A 22,011-nucleotide genomic window follows, 5' to 3' on the forward strand; every position below is an offset into this window, starting at 1 on the left:
AGTTGCCACGGGAAGGTTGGAACCTAACTTCCTTGGTTACCAATTAGCAAACACTGACGGTATACTTACGGCAAAGAGCATTTACAACCTGGGGAATAACAGTGTGCCCCACACATCCCATTGATCAACCTCCCCTAATGTCTTCCGTACTTTTCCATTAGCTCCCCCTGAAGCTTACACACCTGTCCCTTTGTTTCAGGGAATTGAGTTCAGTCAGAGTTCTGGCCTCTTCCCTAGCACAGCAGCCTTGAACATAATCTTCCTTGCCTACTTAATATTGTGCTGTATAACTTTTACTTTGACCACTCACTTAGCTGCTGAGAAATAAAGATAGAATTACTAAACATATCACTTCATAGTGCCATATTGTTTTTGCCAAGTCAAAAACTTAAAATATTGCTGCCATTTCCTCATAAGAATTCGATTCATCTTTAGCACTCATCCTCAAACATTTTCCAGTGCTAGCTCTCCTTTCAAATCCAGGTGGTTGAGGTAGGACTCAGGGTTCTGAAGGAATTGTTTAATACAGACGAAAAAGAAGGACTTCTAAATCATTAAGTATTCAAATCTAGTCTTCCTTTTGTAATTAATGACAGAAAAAAATTTCCTTCTTTCACTCTAGGTTCTTCGGCTGCTCTAATAATTAAATTAATATAAAACAAATTAGCAAGGAAAAACAAATTTAATTCTGTGCATGTGGGAGCTCTGTAAAAATGAAACCCAGAAGGCAGCCTGACAGTTGAGGCTCACAGAACAGCCTGAGCTAAGAAAAGGGTACCTAGCTGGCGATGCAAAGGGCATGGGGGTCATTGACAGGTTGGCAGAGGAGAAGTTTGGGAAACAAATGTTGCTCTGTGATGCAGATAAGCTTCTTAGGCTAAAAGCTGTCTCGGGTAATAGCTCCCTACCTGGTGCAGGCCCCCTTCCCAAAGGAAACTTAGCAAATTGAGAGAAAAGTAGAGTTTTCTTGAATGTGTGGGGTTTTGATTGCCTTTACCTCAAAACAACTCCTATGACAAAGATATATTTTGGAATAGCTAAATCATTCCTCTTCACCTTCAAATTATACCTAGCTCTGCCTTCTATGGTCTAATTTATTAGTTTTTTTTTTTTAATCCTTTAGCTAATTCTTCCTTATTATGTATTTGAATTTTTGCTTGTTTTATTGGAGTTCATTATTTGGCCCTTTAATATGGATGAATTATTTTGGATTTTAAATTGTGAGCTCTCTTAATCCATCCCTTTGTCAGATAAGATGGGCTTAATTTCGATCCCTTTATTCAAATTACCAACAAGGACTTGGAAGAGAACTGGCTTCAAATTGATGACTTCCATGATACATTCTGCCAGATACGGTAAATATTACATAATGAATATTTATTCTGCACCAGATACTTGGTAAAGATGATTTCATTTAACTCTCACAAAGGTTCTGTGAAGTTGGAAATGAAAAAGGGACTATGCAATAATCCCGAAAGCTCAGGGTGTCCACATGGCAGGCCTGAGAAGCTCAGTGACCAAAAGTAACCACACAGGATGGTCTGATCACAAATTCCTAACTGGGCAGGTAATAGTGAGAGTCACATCACAGGCCTATAGCTTTTTAAACAAAGGTCAGTCTTTACCTTAAGTGAACTCAGTCCATTGTTCTTATGCATCTAGGATAACATACCTTTAAAATGTCAGAGAAATTTTCTTTTCCAGGCCAATCAGCACCAGTGCACAAGACCCCCGGAGCATGAGAACACAGAACCCCTCGCTGTTATCCTGTTCCCCGCATACATCTCCATGTGTGTGGTAAGTGTAAATTAGTTAATTATTAACTACCCTGAACTCACCGATGGAAAAGAATTACCATATTTTGCCATGTATAATGAGCACTTTTTTGCCCAAAATTTTTGAGGGAAAAATAAGGATGTGCATTTTGCATGGGTAGTGCTAATTCTGTACCAAGAAAATGTTTTTAATTTTTTTATTTATGCTTATGTATTAAAAATGTAACTCTATAAAGCAATAATGATATCCATATGCAAAACAATACCTTGAATATGATAACTGGTTTTCTTTCTAAATATAAATAAACAAAAAATTGAATTAAAAAAATTTTTTTCCTGAAAGTTTGGGCCAAAAACGTGGATATGCATTCTACATGGCAAAATACAGTATGTGTTTCTCCATTTTGCATTTTATCTAGTCCTAGACACTTTCCCACTGTGCTTTCTCCCACCTCCTTAATCTACCACCAGTGAATTTCATACACCTTCCTTATGTCTTCTCCTTGGATTCTAGCATACAAAATAAGGTGCAAAACTGCCATTTTCCAGAGCATTTTTTCGATTCATTGAGATTTCGCTTCCAGGTATATTCTCAAAATTTGGCTCAAATAAATCCTTATAAAGACTTTTCTGTAGGCTGGACATTCTTTGGTCGACAAGGTAGATAATATTCTCATTATTCAAGTGGGGAAAGTGAGGACCAGGAACACACTTGTCTTTAAGTTACAAGAGCCAGCCTTGGATACAGATTTACTGTTCCACCACAGGCCATTCTTCTAATCAGCCAGGAACACTGTATCTCTTCTTTCCCTACTTTCACCTTTTATTCCCTTCTCTCTTCTTTCACTACTTAGTCTGTTTCCTTATACTATGTTGTAGACTCGAGGAGACAACAAGGAATTGGGCAGATCTTGCTTTAAAGTAACTTATAGGTTCATTCTTCATTTAATCACATTGCTATGTATGCATTTACCATTCACTAAATATTTTAACAAAGGAACAAATAAAACACACGAACCTCTACATAACCTAAAGAGAAGGTCAGTCTCCCCATCTCATTATTCTAATTATAACGTAATAAAAATATCCTGTAATCTTTGTAAAATATGCTCATATTTTAGAACTCTAACAAGTTAGCTGTCATTTAGAGCTATTCTATAACCTGATCTTAATTTTATATTATAAAGATTATTGGGGTATATTTTAGACTTTAGGTAATGGGTGATACATTGGAAAATTTTCAGAAGGATTTGATAGGGAGAATAAACATTTTACAGTTTATGTCCTGTGGACAATTTTTAAAAGTGCTCTTTGGAAGTAATTGCAAGAAAATAAAAAATACAAAATTCACACATAAAAACAAGTCAACCAAATACACCAAGAAAAATATTTCCTTTTCCAATAAATCATAGAGAATTAACTTCTTGAGTAAATCTGGAAAAACATACATGACAGGATTGGAAAAGGAATGTGGTAAATAGAGTTAATCAAGCAGTTCATTTAGTTGTTTGCACAGGGGGATATTTTTGAGGTGTTAAATATTAGATTTTAATTAACTTTCTATTTTAGAGTTCCATGATTTTTTAGAAATGTAAATGAGAGAAACATAATTAGGAAAAGGAGACAATTATATATTAAATCAGGAGAAATGAATTGCTCTGTTGAGGTAAAATCCCCTAAAAGCAATAAATAATAAATCACTTTAAAGAGGATCTAAGATTAATGTTTTGTGTTTTATTTCCTCAGATGGATTTTACTTAAAATAGACTTTTCAAAATCATTAGCACATTTGCTATAGTAATTATTTTTAAGTCATTATTTGAAACAATCCAGCTGTTTAAATTAACATCACTCTGTCTTTTCACAGCCTTGTAAAAAAAATAAACTCATCTATTTTATTCATTAATTTATAAGGTATAAAATATCTAACTGTACTCTTTTTTCCCATTTTGCTTTCATTAAAGTTTTATTGCATTCAGCTTTAAAGAAACATTCCTCTCTGTATTCTGAGGCGAGTGGCAATGCTGCTCAGTTGATTTTTCAAAGGCATAGAGACATAGCAATTTTTGGAAAACCATGACTTATAATTCCTATGATTTCTCATTGGTTTTATTGTTAGAATTACAAAGAGATGTGAAGACACATGATTATATCTATTTTAAAATAAAGTCAAATATTTGATTGCTGACTTGTTCTCTCAAATATAAAATTTAAAATGTGGGAAAGAAGATTTGCCCTTCAAATAATACATAATTTTAATAATCACAGTCTATTGATACTCTGGTTTCTCTTCAGAGTGTATACATCTTTCACCTTTTACAATCTATTGAGTATCAAATCCCTGCCAAGAATTGTGTTAATCACTTTATATGTATGTTTTAATGTAATCCTTCTAGCACAACTATTGTGGTTTTTACTTTTATTATTTATTACAATAAATTTATACATGCATAAAAGGAATGTTCAGAACAGATTTATATCTACTGATGGGTATATAACACATCATACTTAACTGCAAATAACAAATCTGGAAAACACTGACTTAAGCAAAACAGAGACTTTCTTTTTCTTGTGTAGAAATTTGGAAGTAGGCATTTCACACTGGAGTGGTAATTTCATCAGACTATCAGGGTTCTGAGCTTTATTTTCACATGTTTGGTTATGTTTAGCACATGCTCTTGGTCTATAATGGAAAGACAGATGCTCCAATTCTAGCACCTAGTTTTCATTTTTGAGAAGAAAAGAAACAGAAAAAAGTCAAAATATTCTATGTAGATGAGTCACCTCTTCCATTAAGAGAAGCTTATAAAGCCTCATCCAACAACTTTCACATCTCATTGGCCAAATACAACATCACATGTCCACATTTATATCGAAAGAAGGTTGGGAACTGCAGACTTTTATAAAAGAACATTGCTACCATCAAAATAAATAAACTATATGAATAAATTAATACTATACACTTTAAAATAAATTTTTGTAACATATTATTTAAATAGTTTGGCTATAAAATATTTAATAGAAACACACAGTAGCCTGGTTAATACAATATTCCTATTTAGTACAATTTAAGGCATCCTGAATCCCCTGAAGTTTAACTATATTTTAATATAATTTATATATGTTTATGTATTTATCTTGCTAATTATTTTTCTTCCTTTTTTTTTTTTTTTAAACTTCTGGGCGACCAGTCCACTTACATAGAATGAACTTTCTTTAGGATTTATTATTCTGGTTCTGCTTGAGGACAATGTTGTTTCACACAGTCTCTCCTGCTCTTTTTTCACTGACAAGAAACATACTTCAAGCCTTTTGTGTGGTTTGACTTCTGTTGAAAAGGATTTTGTTAGAGATTCTTGTGAGTTGTTGTAGGAAAATGTACTGGGCAAGAACAAACTAGGCATAGGAAGGGACATGTAACTAGTGACCTCTTTTCTCTTTTATTGTGTCATTCTGTAGTCAGAGAGACCTATGTTCTTCTAATTTTCCTCCTGTTCATGAAAAAACATAGAACTTTGTAATTTTATTCTAAAATATTTTTAAAACTAAATATTAGATGATTCTAAGGCTTAAAGGAAATATTTAAAACTAAATGCAAATGTTATCATGCTAAGAAGGAGAAAAATAAAGACTACATTGGAAAATGTTAAATAAAAATTCATTTTTAATTTTTTCCCAATGGACCTACATCCTTAAAGTTTTTACTCTAAAATTTATCTTCAGTTGTTTCACCAGACTTCCCTATCATTTGGAATTTAAAAGGTGAGAGAATCTTGAAACTGTTAAAACAATAATTTTAAAAAATAACAAAATAGAAAGCACGCTCACACTGCTATACTAGAGAAGAGTGGCAGAAGCAATGGTGAGCTGAATTCCAGTGAGAACAGCCTTTCAGAGAAGAGGAGTGATCCACGGTCACCTCATACCTAGAGGTAGATAGATACCTGCTTTGGTTTCTTGCAGACTTTCTGAGAACTGAGAGATTTTGCAAGGTGAGAGAATGTTACCAAAACTTAAAGGACAGAGAGGACTGATTAGAGGATGTAAAGGTAAGAGCAGACCCCTCAGCTGAGCGGCTCTTTAGCCCTCCCGCTCCCAGCAGTTCACTGTGAGAGCAACAAAGCTGGTCATAGGCATCCTCTACTGGATAGAATCCAAGACTGTCCAATTGGATCCAAAGGGAACCAAACCTATCTGAAATTATAGCCGACCCTTCTCAGTTTAAATACAGAAAAGAATCAAGTAGTTTGATCTGCATGCACACTTAGAAGTAAAGCTATAAGCACGTTGATTTTCAATAAATAGAACAAAGCAATCAATGAGGAGAGGAAAATCTTTTCAACACATAACCATTAAAAATGCTTGATGACTGCCTAACATCTTCCACAAAAAAAATTTGAGATGCAGCACAGACCTAAAAACAGAAGCTAAATCTATAAAAATTCTAGAAGAAAATGTGAAATAATAACTTTGTAACTTGAGAGAAGGTAAATTTTTCTCAGATAAGACAAGAAAGCAATACCATAAAAATATATGTAAATAAGGGCTTATCAAAATTAAAGCTTCTGCCCTGGCCAGGTGGTTGGAGCACAGTCCTGTACACCAAAAGGTTGCAGCTTCGATCCCCTGTCAGGGAACATAACTTAAGTTGCAGGTTCTATCCCCAGTTGGAGTACATACAGGAGGTAGCCAATTGTTGTTTCTCTCTCACATCAGTGTCTTTCCCTGTCTCTTTCTCTTTCTCTCTCTCAAATTAATACACATATCCTTGGGTGAGGATTTTAAAAAAAAATTAAGGCTTCTGCTCATCAAGGACACCATTAAGAAAATGGCAGACTTAAGGCTGAAAAAAAACATTTTTCTGCCAAAAATTACATGTAGAATACATAAGAATCTCCTACAACATAATAATATAAAGACATAAAATCTCTTAAAAAATGGACATAGGATTCAAACATATAGTTTATTTAAAAAAAAGAAAAATATATACAAATGGTCTATAAATAAAAATTGTTCAGCACCATTAGTTTTTAAAAAGTCCAAAATTAAGCCACAATGAGATACTACCTCAAACCACTAAAATGGCTAAACTTAACACAAAACAAAACATAATAAGCACAACAAAATAATGACAACACTAAGTGACAACACTTCTACAAGTGAAAATGTAGAGCAAGAACTCAGTATTTCACTGGTTTAAGTGTTTCTTATAAAACATAAGCAAATCTATGACCAAATACTTCTCTTAGATACATATTCAATATAAATTAGAATATATGTCTAAAACATGCACCCAAATATTCATATAAATGGTATTTGTAATAATCAGAAACTCTAAACAAAATGTCTACCAAAGGTTGATGGATAAACAAATTGATTATACTTATTATAATGGGATGCTACTCAGAAATAACAATGGAAACAGTACTGATTCATGTAGCTGCATTGGTATATCACAAGATAAGCTAAGTGAAAGACATTAAAACAATTAAGTACATATGGTATGATTCCACTTATTTGAAATTCTAGAACAATCAAAATTAATTCATTAGAAGCTTACCATGAGTTTTTCCAGTAAGATGAGATAAAAGAGCCCACAGTCAGAAGATGCAACATATGTCAAGACCAGAGTACCATGATAAGTATATTGAGAAACCAAAAATATCATGTTACTGAATCACTAATTTTTGCTTTTAGTAATTTTTTAAAAGTTAATTGGTAAAATGTTTGCAAATTTGATTTCTCTTTCATGCTTTAGTCAAATATACTACTTTAGGGGAAAAATCTCTCTCCTAATTGAAGGCTCAGAATTTATCTCTTAAGAAAACAACCTTCAGTAAATTGAGTGACTCTTCTGCATTAATGATTACATGCCCTACAAGGTAGAACATTAAAATAGTTATACAGTTCTCCCCCATTATCTGGGTTGATACATTCCAAGACTTCTAGTGGATATTTTTTTTTTCCTTATACATATATACCTTTTCATTTAAAGGAAGAAATTTATGGCTTCTCTTTGGCGTATCCAAATTGCCAGAATCACTACTCTTGTGATTTGGGGTCATTGTTAAGTAAAATAATGATGATTTGAACACAAGCACCAGGATACCTCAACAGTCAACATCATAACTGAGATGTCTCCTAAGTTACAAACAGGTAGGTCATATTTACAGTATGGAAATGCTACACAAAGGGAAGAATCACATCCAGGGCATAATGAGAAAGAATGATGCAAGATCTCGTCACTCTGTTCAGAATGGTGCACAATTTAAAACATTATTTCTGAATTTTTCCATTTAATATTTTCAGACCACAGTTGATCACAGGTAACGAAAACCACAGAAAACTGAAGATAAATGTGGGGACTACTTCACTAGAGCACCCCCTTTTATAACTGAACTAGCAACTTTATCATAAACAATGATGGAGTTTCCATGAAATTAAAAATAAGTTATAAAAGATAATAATAGTAATAAATGGTCCAATGGATGTGTGTGGGTTAACTTAAGTACTGCTTAATAACAAAGGTATTGTTCTTCGTAAATTCAAAATGAGTTTACAAAACTATAATAGCGTAATAAAGGAAAATAAATGACTTGGGAAGAAGAAAACTTGCTTTCTGTTCTTTCTTCAGTAACTTTGGATCAGACACTTAAGTTATAAGGAACACATTCTGGGTGTTTACCACCCACTTATTCCATGTTCAGATGCCAGCATATTGCATACAGGCTTGACTCACTTGAAAAAACAAATAACCTCTAGATAAGAGATATATTTTAAACAATATTATATGTTATTTTAGGTTTTTTTCCCCAAGCACTCTGGAATAAGGAATTTAACATGAATTATAACATTTAAACTTATAACTCTGTGAAGAAAGATCTAATAGAAAAGTGAAGCTTACAGAAGTAAGAGATGGTCTTTGAGTACAAAACCAAAAACAATAAATAAATAAAGGCAGAGCCTGGCTTCACACCCGTGTTTGTCTTGTCTCCAACTTGTTATAACAACTGCATTTTCAGCCTCCCTGGGCTTCTGCTGGAGCTACATTAACATAGGGGACAAAAATTCAATTTCCCTCTACCCTTTTAGGTTTTTGGCTAAGAACCCCTTCTTGAATGAAAGATATATTAACAGGAGAAAAACAGAAGTTTAATAATATGCATACCTCCTATATAGGGGGGAGACACGCAGGAGAACTGAGCAAGTCCCTAAAATAACCTAAACTCTCACTTTGAATACCATCTCCAACTAAAAACAAAAGATGATGGTAGGAGAGGGGAAGCCACTTATGGGAGGTTATCAGGCAAAGTACAAAGTATGGTAAACACTTGTCTGGTTGTTGTGCAGATTTAAACCAGTTGCGTTCTCCCTTGATGAATTCCTAGAGATTTAGTCATCCTTCTGGCCCTTGTACAGGGAGGGAGATGTCATTAAATATAAAGACTTTACATGCCACAGCCACTGCACATCCCATCTTTAGTTCCCTTCTGGACCTGACCTGCAGATTTTTTATTTCTAATTGCTATTCATCACCACATGTAATACTGAATATTCTGTCTGCCTTCAAGGCCTCATTATCCCCAGGTTGCTTGTTGCCTCCAAAGACCAACCTCTGGATACCACCTGTGTGCTGTTTCCCTCCTTTGTAAAATGGCATGACCACTATCTATGCCCCTACCTCGCAAAGCTGCTGTGAGAATGGGTGAGATGCTGTGTGCGAAAGCTCTTTGAAATTTTTAACATCTTTCATTTCCTCCTCTCTTAATTGGAGAGATGATCTCTAAGGTTCCCGTGGCTCAGTGATTCTATTATCTGTAATTTATGAGCTTGCTAGCCCAATACCTGATTTGAATGACAAATATGTTGGTGTAGGCTGAGGTGGATTCTAATAAGTCTTAGTAAACTGATAAATGCTGAGCATAAACTCAAGGGAATTCAGAAGACTAATTTCTTAAGCTCTTGCTTAGGTTTGCTTATTTCAAAGGTCTTCTGATTTTGTGCAACCAGTATGAGTAGATAATTGTAGCTCACTTTTAAAGACATTAGGCCACTGGAAAATATTAGATGATAGAGCATTTCTCTCTTATTCACTTGGTCTCAACTGCACCTATTGCCTCAAAAAATTTAAATTTGGCTAGGATGGATATTGCAAAAAAGGTCTTTTCAGTTCATTTGATCTCAAATTGAACATTTTAAATTCAAACACAAATTTTAGGCATTAAATGACAGCAATAATGTTCCCGGCTGAAGCAGTTAGAGTTAAATGAAAACTGAATGCTTCTGATATTTTGGCACTTGGTCAGGCTTTTGATCTTTAGGATATTACAGTTTTGTTTATGTGCAAACAAAATTGTTCTGTTTTTCTCCTTTGATTTACAAGTATAAAAACTTATCCTCTGATTTAATATAGTTAATATTCAATTTGTCATTATGAAGTAGGAAACTTTTATGGAGAATTTTCACAATAGAATTTTCTTACCACTTTTCTCAAGTGACTAAGTAAAGGTGTGAAAATCTAATAGGATGTTAGATTCATGGACATGAACAGTCTATATATGTCCCACCTCATCATTCTTAATTGTGGTATCTTCCTACAAATACAGCTGTTGTATATAAAAAAATATATCTCTTTACCAATTTTTAGTGTTTAATTGCTTATTTTAAATTGAGAAAGAGGTTCTTAATTATTATTGAACTGTTTAACGAAACTGTGATTTCTAATGATTATTGACACCCTTATGAGAGACAAAATTTAGAAGCTACCGATTGCTTCATTTTGAGATAAATTCTTATTGGTTTCAGTTCCTATAATAAAGTCCCATTTAAAGATACTCAATTGCATAATTAAATCTTATGTATATCATTTTAATTTAGAACCTAGGTTTCTTTAATGTAAGTTTGCAAAAAGAGAGGAAATTAGGAATAGGGACCCCGTTACCATGTTTAAATACATTAAGTATCTGGCATTAAGTACCTGATAAAGGTTTTGTACCTAGTGAGGGCCAGAGGTGGTTCCCTCACTCCACTTCAGGGCCACATCACTCCAAATCCCAAACTCTCCTGCTTTCCAAACCTAGCCACTGCTGCCCTCTGGGATCTCTCTCTACTACTCTAAGCACAAAGCCCACGTAACCCTGTCTGTGCGGTCCCTCTGACATACAAAGGCAAATAATGACAGACCTGCCTTCAAGCTGCTGTGGGATCAGTCTTAGGAGTCACACTGGTTCCAATGTGGGCTCTCCCTTTTAATTTGCTGTGTGATGATGTACAAGACGTGAAAGCTCAAAACTCTAAGTTCCCCCATACACAAACCTGAAAAATAAAATTAAATAAAATGAGCTGGAAGGAAAAACCACACCCATTTCTCTTTTCTGACTTTCTCTAATTGCCCTTCACACCTTCCTCCTCCTAATTAAATATATGAATAACCTAGCAGATCCAGGGAAGAGCTGCAGCTCTAGTCCATTTTGTGACACTGAGGAAGTCACAAGAAAGCCAGCATGTCTGTTTTGACACCTGTAAAGTCAGGAAAAATAATACTTGACAAGTGCACACCATACTGTGAAGACAAATGCAGTAACATCCACAAAGCAGGCTGCACTCAAGGGAAAACAGGAGCCACGTGCATTAAAAAGTAATGGCAACAATAGCATGTAAAGCTTTTATTTGTTATATTCTCTAAAGCGATTTGGACACCTGTTGTCCAGGACATAAAACTCTTTAATGAAAAAACAAACACCTGCCAAAATTTATTAAAGTTCAGGTGAGAAAAGGATGATTATATTTTAATATACCTGTTGCACCCTCTGCAGATTAACAAGGAGCCACTGGGAAAATGAACTGTGACATGATAGGGCTGGCAGGAAGTAAGAAAGCAAAACAAACAAAACGATGAATCCTCAAGGCCCATTCTGTGCCGTTCCCTTTTAGCTGACAGCACAATTTACTGTGAATTTTATTGGCCTTACCCTAAGCAAACATTAACTACATTTATTGGGAGACTGTACCAGCATCTTTAGATGTCACTTTGCCTGACAACAGGTGTTGCCATACATCTCTTGGTGTTGCATTCAATCAGATCTACTCTTTTCATAGGTCTGGGTAATCAGAAAATGTGCATCTTTTCATGCTTGATTAGAGATTTGGATTTTTCAACATCCCCACAGAAGAGTACCACCTGGAATAGAATGCTTTTAAATGAATTTTTTTACTTAAAAGAGTACACGCACAAGCATGAGAGACACTACTTAAGGGCAACGGATTTTATGATTTTTTTTAGTTTTAGAAACACCTCAGTTCTCACTGCTTGATGTGGCTGTCTACATGATAAGTGACCATGTATACGTCAGGAAGCCTTTATCCTCACCTTACTTAGTGCCCCTGAGAAGTTTTCTGAAATGCCAAACTCTCATAGGAGGCATATTTGCAGCACAGCCTCTATAATCCAACCCAAGCAATGCGAATGTGTTGGGAGAAAACTTCTGTCTGGGTGTCACTATCTGGATTGAAAGAAAACATAATATAAATGATCTCCTAAATATGCTAGCTGTGCATGTATTACCTGCCAGGTATAAGGAAAGGTAATAAAATATTCCTTTTAAAAGTTGGAACAATAAAATAATAGAGATAGAAAAAGGGTCCTGAAATTAGAGAAGATAGAAGCCAGTCTGCTACTTCTGGTCAAGATGGAGGCAAAGGTAGACACTCTTCACCTCCTTGCACAACCACAAGAAGAATTACAACTAAACCTCAAAATAAATAACAACCAGAACTATTAGAAAATTGAATTGTATGGAAGTCTGATAACCAAGGATTTAAAGAAACCATATTCATCCATTTGGGTAGGAGGGATAGAGACATGGTGTTGAGGTGGAAACGTGGAGTTGGGCAGTTCAACATTCATGTGTGATGGATAAAAATCAGAAGGGATACTGTGCAAGCTAGCAATCCCAGGCCTAGGCCAGACTGCACAGCCCAGGGTTCCAGCACCAGGAAGACAAAACCCACCCACTCTGGGATTACCATGAGGGCAACAGCTGGAAGGGCACCAGTTGCACGTGGGAAGTGGGAGAAGTGAGTGGAAATGGGGCAAGGGCTGGGCCGACCTCCAGAAGCCAGCCAGCAGCATTGTTCCTTCTCTTAGACCTCCCCCTAGACAGAGCCACAAAATGGTGAAGTGAGTTGCTCTGCCGTGGCAAATACCTAAGGCTCTGTCCCATACAACTTAACAGGTGCACTTAAGACAGGGAATCAAAGCAGCTTTACCTAATACACAGAAACAAACACAGGGAGGCTGCCAAAGTGAAAGGACAAAGAATATATGGCCCAAATGAAAGAACAGAGAAAGAGAAAAGCAGAGAGTTACCTACAAAGGAGTACTCATAAAACTTTCAGCTGATGTCTCAAAAGAAACTTTGCAGGCAAGAAGAGACTAACAAGAAGTATTCAAAGTGATGAAAAGCAAGGATCCTGTCCAACAAAGCTATCATTTAAAATGGAAGGACAGATAAAGTCCTTCCCAGACAAGGTAAACCTAAAGGAGTTTATCATCATCACCAAGCCATTATTACATGAAATGTTAAAGGGACTTACTTAAGAAAAAGATCAAAACTATGAACATTAAAATGACAACAAACTCACAACTATCAACAACTGAATCTACAAAAGAAAAAAGCAAACTAAGCAAACAACCAGAATAGGAACAGAATCATAGATATGGAGATCATTTGGAGGGTCATCAGCTAAGAAGGGTTAGAGGGAGAATGGGGGGAAAGATGCAGGGATTAAGAAGCATAAGTGGTAGGTAAAAAATAGAGAGGGGATGTTAAGAATAGTATAGGAAATGGAGAAGCCAAAGAACTTACATGCATGACCCATGGAGGGGGAATTGCTGGAGGGAAGGTGGGTACCAGGCAGAAGAGGGCAAAGGGGGAAATATTGGGGCAACTGTGATAGCATAATCAATAAAATATACTTTTAAAAAAGAAGCCAGTCTTTCCAAGGAATGCTTAGTACCTTTCAGAACAGAATCTTTTACAAACACGTATCAGTCATCCACTGAAGTAAAACAATGCCCGTTGTCCAATGTCCTATGTACACAATAGGCCTCTTTTTGTTCCCCCAGAAAGGTTTGACATTGATTTCAAATATTATATGTTGTCTTTAGAGTCTGATTTTCTTATTTAAAAAAAGTAATGAAAAGGGATAATGAAAAGATAATAAAAAAGTAGAATCCTATATCTGAGGCATGGCATAGTCAGAGTTTTCACAAATATCCCTACCTCAGTTAGTCTTACGGGGACAGTGGTGATGCTCTCCCCGTGTCTTCGCTCTCATGGGTCTCATCCATCCTTCAAAGAAGCGTGAGACTAACCCTCCGAAAGCATGTCTTATTCCCAATTAGTTTTACAATTAATATATTCAGGGCCATCCTCGATTTTCTCCAAAATACTTTACAGCTTCATCTCAGTGGTCTCTTAGTTTGACATCCCAGCCTAAATATCAACTAACTTTTCCCTGTATTTCCTAAGGTCTGTCCTATTTCTTTTCCTGTACGTTATATATGTAATTCTTTGCTTTCTTGTCCCCAACTCCATGTGTCTAAACATTATCTTTAGTCCTCGCTTAGTTTTCAAAAGTAAAAATGTAGAATTTTTTAAGTGGTATTGTCTCCATAAACTGCCTTTTATTTTCTGCCTTTTCTCTGCACTCTCACATTCCATTTCCCAGCTGGTAATTGTTCCACCTTCCAAACACATTGCATTCAATGTCTTATCTCAGGGGTGGCTTCTGGGGGGATATAATTGAAAGCAATAGGTTATCAAATAAATTCTGCTTTCATAACTCTGCAAGTGACAAAACAAGTACACAATAGTAGAAGATATGGCAAAGGACACTTCACTATTACTGTCAGTTTTTCCCTTTGTTAAAATTTCATTTTGCAGTGCCAATAATACACAAATATGTTTGCCTATAAATTCTAAATTCAGGCAAAATAAGGACAGTTCCTATATTCTCTGCATTATATTCCTAGCACTCATCACAGTGCCTGGATTATACCTACTTCACACAAGACCTATGTGCTTGTTACAACATGGAATAAACTAATGAGTTGGAGTTCTCACCTCCGATGACCTCAAATTCTAGTAGAGCAAATACTATGCTCATCATTAACCCAAAGTTGCAATAATTAAGTTCTTTAAGACATGGACTGCTCTCTCATTGTTATTACATTGACTGACATGTAGGAAAGAATAATAAACCAACTTTTATTTGGTGTAATTTACACAGCATTTTTCTCACGTTTTTAATTATTTTTAATTGAGACTATCTGCATTCACATTATTTTATATGTCTATATTTTTACCATTTGGTTTGTTATAGCACAGATTAAAAAAAAACATGAAATGGCATTTGTTAGTTTCTAATGTAAAGGGGTACAATGAGCTACGTGACAGAGCTATTGGGGTGGGCAGAATAGTAACTACCCAATGATGCCCACATTCTAATTTCTGGAATCTATGAATATGTCACCTTAAATAGAAAAGGGACATTAAGGTTGTAGATGGAATTAAGGTTGTTGATCAAAAGACTCTAAAAATAGGGGGAATTACCCTGGATTATCAGGGTGGGTGCAATGTAATCCCAAGAGCCCTTATCAGTTAAAGAGGAAGGCAGGGGAGCCAGGGTCAAGCCGGAGAGGTGGCAGCCTGAGGAGGACTTACACTGACAGGACTGCTCTGAGGACGCGTGAATGAGGCCATGAGCCAAGGAACACAGGCAGCCTCTCAAAGCTGGAAAGGCAAGGAAGTAAATTTTCCTATGGAGTCTCCAGAAAGGAAACAGTCCTGCCTAAATCTAGGTTTTAAATTGTGAAACATGTCAAACTTTAGACAATGTAAGATAATCAATTTTTGTTGTTTTAAGCAATAAATCTGTGGAAATTTGTTACAGCTGCTAATGTATCTACTTTGTATCACCTAACAGAAAGCATGTTTCATGTGAGCAAGAATTGATCTTGTGGTCACTGATATATTTCTGGTACATCACTAGCAGTGCCTAGTACATAGTAAGTATTTAATAAATATATGATGGATGATAATTCATCTTATAGTTTCTTTTGAAGGAACTGACAAATTAATAAATTTTGGATTGATTAGTTAATCCTTTTGTCAGATGCGTCATGACTCTCAAAAAAAGATAGCAAATAGTAACTTTTTGTAACTCATAAAGTATGCTAATATCCATTATTAACATTATATAAAGATAGAATATGAAGTATAAAGAATGGATAGTATTATTTTTAATTGAAAGGTTAAGAAACTGATGATCTAAGAGAAGCAATAAATTTCACTGCTTCATGCAAGTGGTAAATCCTGTACTTCAAGTCTGATATTTGAATTTCAAATCTTTGTAGGCATTTAGTCTTTAATTAAGTCATCCACTCACATTTGTCAATAATTGAATATTTAAGAACTGTACACGATATTAGGGAACTGAATCAAAATAGAGAAATGAATTCTGCCTCCATAATTCAGAATCTAGTGAAAAGTACAGACATAAAAATAATCACTCAATATAATAAAACTCTCAGTTAAAGAAGGTGGATGCAATACACCATTAAATTTCTCTCTAAATACAATGTTTAAATGATAGTAGAGAAATAAAATATGTAAAACTAATAAATGAATAGCAAATCTGAGAGAAGTGATCAGTGTACAAGATTTTTCCAATAAATATTTTCGGACAGAAGTGAAAGAAGAGCGTTAACTCCTGTATCTGGGCAGAGGTGGTCACAGCGCTAAGTGTCCACAGGGATGAATCCAGAAATTAGGGAACTGGGTTACAACAAGCCCGTGCAGAGGGCCAAGCCTGAAGCAGTCCAGGCACAAAAGAGGAGGGACAAGACATTGGCTCAACAGTATGCTTTTGCATGACCTTCCTTTCTTAAAAAGGTAGAAGTCACTAAAGCATGGCCATTTGCTTTGTCAGACACCAGAGTTTCACTCAATAGTGTTTTTTGCCAACTCCCTTCTTCCTTTCCTGCTGTTACTATGTAGCCTTAAAAACTAGATGTTCAACCTCTCATTCTCTAAAGTACTTTGGGCAGCTTTGCAAAACCAATCTGACCAATAAATTCTAGCCAATAAGAACAGAGCATGAGTCTGCTGGGAGCTTTCTAAAACGGTGTTATGCAGGGAACTGCAGCAGCATATTTATGTGGAAAGATAGGAATTAAGAATACATTGCCCCTGACATTGCTAAGCTATAAACAAATGACAGCAATTTCCTAGCTCCAGATTTTCTGCCATGTGAAAAAAAAGTGACCCCTATTTTCATAAGCCACTGATAAAAGTGCTTTCTGTTACTTGTGGGCAAAAATCACTCCTAAACATTAGATATGTATAGATTTAGTAGAGGTTAAAAGGGATGTATGTATATAACATTATGAAAAAGAGAAAAATGAATGGGCCAAGTTCCTGAGGGGTTGTACTTCTAAAACTTAGTTAGAAAGACTAGCTTTGGACAGGAAGGTGGAAGACATTTTTTGCTGAGACAGGAAGGGTAGCTGCGAGGATGCATACAGGTTCAAATACGAGGTAAAGCAGGACAGCATGCTGAGACTCCTTTGCCTGAATAGATAAATTTTCCCTGTAAAGTAGGATGCAAATTTATCTGCTCTGTGTGTACGTATGTGTGTGTGCAGGCATTGCCTTTCATCTCCAGATACTTGTTTGGTGAAGAGTTTAAGAAGTTTAACAGAAAGTACTGCTTGCAGTCACAGTTAAGGTGGCTAGAAATGGAAACTGACTGCTGTCATAGAGAAAGATAGTTACACAGCACTGGAGACCCGCCATGATTGTATGGTGATGACTCAGAGGTAGAGCTTTGCAGATAAGAGAGGTGACAATGATAATCACAGGTGCATGTCAGAAGAGTCTATGCTAATGAGGCAGTGGCGTATAACAATGAAAAAGGGTATTGGAGTAACACAGCAGACCTGTTTTCTTATCCTAATTATTTCACTTATTAACTCTTTGGTCTTAGATGGTCTTTTCTGAGATTCTGTTTACAAAACATAAAGTTCTATCTCCAATGCATGGCAAAGAATTGCTATACAGTGATGAATGATATTAGTGATTTTATTATTACTCCTACTATTATTACCAGACCAACATAGATAAGTAAGTGATAATATACTGTCACTAGTAGACTTAGAGGTATAGATAAGGCACTGTGGATGAGGCAATAAACAAGAGTAATTAAAGAGTAAGAGAGATGTAACAACGTCTGATAGTGATGAGAACGAGATGTCAGAATTTAATGTTTTATGTATGAACTATTTGGCGGTAAAACAAAATCTAGATGCTTCCCTAAATGTGATTTGCTGGAGTTGATGTGAGGGACCTTGGAGAGCCATTCAGAAATGTTGAGATCAGGGTGTAAAATCAGTTGTCAACATGAACATTGAAATCCTCCAAGTCCAGGATCAAAGCCACAGTAAATGTGGAGGCATGATCAGTAGATTAACAAATAGTATCAATGAAGAGGTGTGCAGAATTGCAAGATTACATGAGATGAAAAGAACATGTTTGTATATGAAAGCAGAGATGACAGGCAGGGAGCAGCAACAATGATGGAGAACTTCACTGTTCTCCCTTCCACTGGGGAATGGGAACATCATTAGTAAAGAATTAGGGTGTTTCCAACTCAAAAACTCTCTTGAGCAGGGTATTGAAGTTATTGAGTCTCAGGTTCATCTATAAAATGGGGATTGTGATACCTGTTTTAGAGAGTTACTCTCTTGTTACTTGATATAATTTCTTTTGAATGCTGAGTAAAAGACCTCACATAAGCAGGATTTTTCATTATCCTCCAAAAGGAAAGCTAAAAATACATGTGGTCCTGCGAAGAGTCAAGTTTCAGTGAAGATAAAGAGTGTCAGGAAAGAACCTCTATTCTATGGATTGTGCCATCAGGTCACCTGGAAAGAGATTCAGGATCTGTCATTGCCACTTCCTCCAGCAATTGGCTGGTTTTAAAACACTAGGTCACAAGCAGAAGAAAACAAATGAAACTACTTCTCAGCTGTGAAGTCTTAAAACACATTCCCAATTAGAATTTCACAGTGAATTGCAATTGCATTTTTCGCCTTCAGACATTTCATCAATATATTCTATTGCCTTTCCTCCTGAAAGACTTTCATCAGTAAGAAGACAACCTTTTAGCTAGTTATAAGGGTGAATCAGAACACCAGCAATAAATGAATCACTCAGGCTTTGTAAATGGCTGGTGAGTTTCACGGTACCTAACCTTTACTGCACTATAGCCATTTGTTAGGAAAATAATAAAACAAAGTGAAACCATTGTGAAACTACTCTACTGGCTAAAACTGATAAATCTAGGTAATATGATGATTATGAAAGTCAATAGAGCAAAGATGACAGGTTTGTGTTAACTCTAATAAATATTACAATTATTCATTAATTTTGATCATCTTAATTGTGGCTTGATTTTCAAGCCTTAATTCATCCTAGACTGTGGCCAGAAAACCACAGGAACTATTCAAAGCATTTTTATGAAATAACAGGAGTTGGATTGTTCCAGAGAAGACAGAGGTCTTAAGAGATATTTAGACATCTTAGTTTCAGTGCGCTGCTAGGCTGCAATTTGTTTTACTACTATAACAGGTGAAACAGTATTCTCTATTTTACAAATAGCAAAATGACACATTTTGATTTCTACATGTTACTATAAGTGACACTTTTATTTTATATCAAAGATAAAATTTTACTTGAGAAATAAAACTAAATACTTGTTAGTTTGCATAAATGCAATTATTATCAGTTATTTTTTGTTATCTTTCCCAAGACCTGCAGATCTCTGAGAAGGCTGACATTTTGTTTAACAATTACAAAATCTATTCCAGACAGAACTTTAAAAAACACAGAATCCCCAACCCTGGGAATGTTTTTGGCCTTTGTTATTTAACTAACCTAAGGGAGAAAGAAAATAAATCAATTCTTTAGTGGATAGGAATGACAAAGCAAGTGACTCTTTCATGCGTTCATATTATAGGTTGTTAACACAGAGGGATTACAGAGAAGTACTCTGTAGTTCAATATTACTCTGGGAGAATTATTTTTAAAAATAGACTTTAGTTTTGTAACTAACTTTAAGTTTAAAGAAAAATGTATCAAAAAATATAAAATATTCCCATATATCACAACACACCCTCTAATTTCTCCTATTGTTATCCTACATTAATGCAGTACATTGTTAAAATCATTGAGTCAGTCTTGTTAGCCTAGGTAGCTAGACATTAATAAAAGAGGAAGCAAAGAGAACCAGACATTATCGAGTATGATAAACTGGGGAGCAAAGGCCTCCTTTCTTTACCAGGAAGTTAGAGCTTCACCCATTCCCCAGGGGATCATAGCATTGCCCCTCTAAAGGGATTAATATCCCTCCCTTCCCCTGTGTAGGGAATAGCTGCCCTCTAGTATAAAATTAGTGGAGCAGGAGGAGGTAAGCAAATGTGCTGTAGAAGTCAAAATGGCCCAGAGATTGGTGCTTCTATGAGGAATGTGCAATAGGAGCCAAAATGATGACCATAGAGGCCTGTCAGTCAAGCCTGTGGAAAGATGGGATTGGTTAGGAGATGAACCCATCAGAAGCCCACAAAAGTTGGGGAAGTCAATTAGTTATTTTGAAAGAGTACCTAATCCATCTCAAATATGAGATCTGTCCAGATGGTATCCAGCTACATAATAGGAAAAATAGAGACAATTAATGAAGATACAAGATACAAGAAACATGGTACATAGGGCAATGATGCCTCAGTCCCTTTCAAAGTACGCAGCTTGGGGCCTCACACAGTTCTCTCAGCATCTTCTCCACTGTTCAAAACACTCTGCAAAATCCTTTGCTGGAATTGCCATCAGCTGCCCCATCATATTTTCCTGCTTCTCATCGATGTCTGAAATCTCTTCGCTTTCAAAGGTGATTTTAATTTTGGGAAAAGCCAGAAGTCACAGGGTAGAGGGGCTGAGTCATCTGGTGATTTGGTATTTCACAAAAAAAAATTCTGCATGAGACATGATGTATGAGCAGGTGCATTGTCATGATGCAGCTACCAATCATCAGTTGTCCATACTGCATCCTTCTGAGTCATCCCAATCATTTCTACTGAGGAGTGTTCAAGCTTAATGCAAAATTTGATGCAGATTCATTGTTCTACTTGCTGTCATATGCAATGGCTACACAGTACATGTACTCAACAGTGTCTACCGCCCTCACTGATTAGTGCCATTGTTCAAGTATATGCATTCCAGTCCACTCTCCTTGTTTGCCAAGTTACATCACTCTTGCACAAGCCATTCTTGTTGTATTAACAATGGCTGGATTTTTTCTTGATAGACCTAGTAAAACCCAGCTTAACAAAGAAGCACTTTCTCTCTCTCTTTCTCCCACCCCATTCCTCCCTCTCCCCAACACACACTCACCTTGTTCCTTTGTATATTCTCTCCATAGCAACCAAGTTTGTCTAGTAGCACACAGACTCCTGAATAAAGCAGGTCAACTGGAAACAGCGATAAGTTGCCTGGATAGGGGCTGAGTCAGCTAAGCAGCTGCCTATGGGCTCCAATGGACTAAGCTTTAATGTGAAACTGAAACTCTGGACACTGGTCTTTGTTTTGTCCTTGCTGACAATGTCGTTGGATTTTTTTCCATGTTGGGATGGACAGAGATGGGACACAGGGGCAGCCTTCTATTTCTACCTGAATAAATCTTGCCACACCGCAATCTCCAATGTGTGGGTCCATGAAATGCACTTCTTGTGATTCCATAAAAGAGCCCCATTTCCATTGGCAACAGTATAAATACATTATTATTAACTAAAACGCATAGTCTCAATTAGGGTTCATGCTTTATGTTGTATATTCTATGGGTTTTGATAAACTCATAATGACATATCTCACATTACAGTATTGAACCGCACAGTTTCATTGCTCTAAGAATCCCTCATGCTCCACCTCATCTTCCTTCCCACCTTCTTTTACCAGATCTTGAGCAACTACTGAATCTCTTTACTGTCTCTGTATTTATCCTTCTCCAGGATATAAAATAGTTGAAGTAATATAGTTTGTACATTTGTCATTGGCTTCTTTCAGTTAGCATTATTAATTTAACATTCTGCCATGTCTTTTTGTGATTTGACTGTTCACTTCTT

The sequence above is a fragment of the Pteronotus mesoamericanus genome, unplaced genomic scaffold (assembly GCF_021234165.1).
Source record: "Pteronotus mesoamericanus isolate MK-2021 breed Mesoamerican mustached bat unplaced genomic scaffold, CSHL_Meso_final contig_90, whole genome shotgun sequence".
NCBI lineage: Eukaryota > Metazoa > Chordata > Mammalia > Chiroptera > Mormoopidae > Pteronotus > Pteronotus mesoamericanus.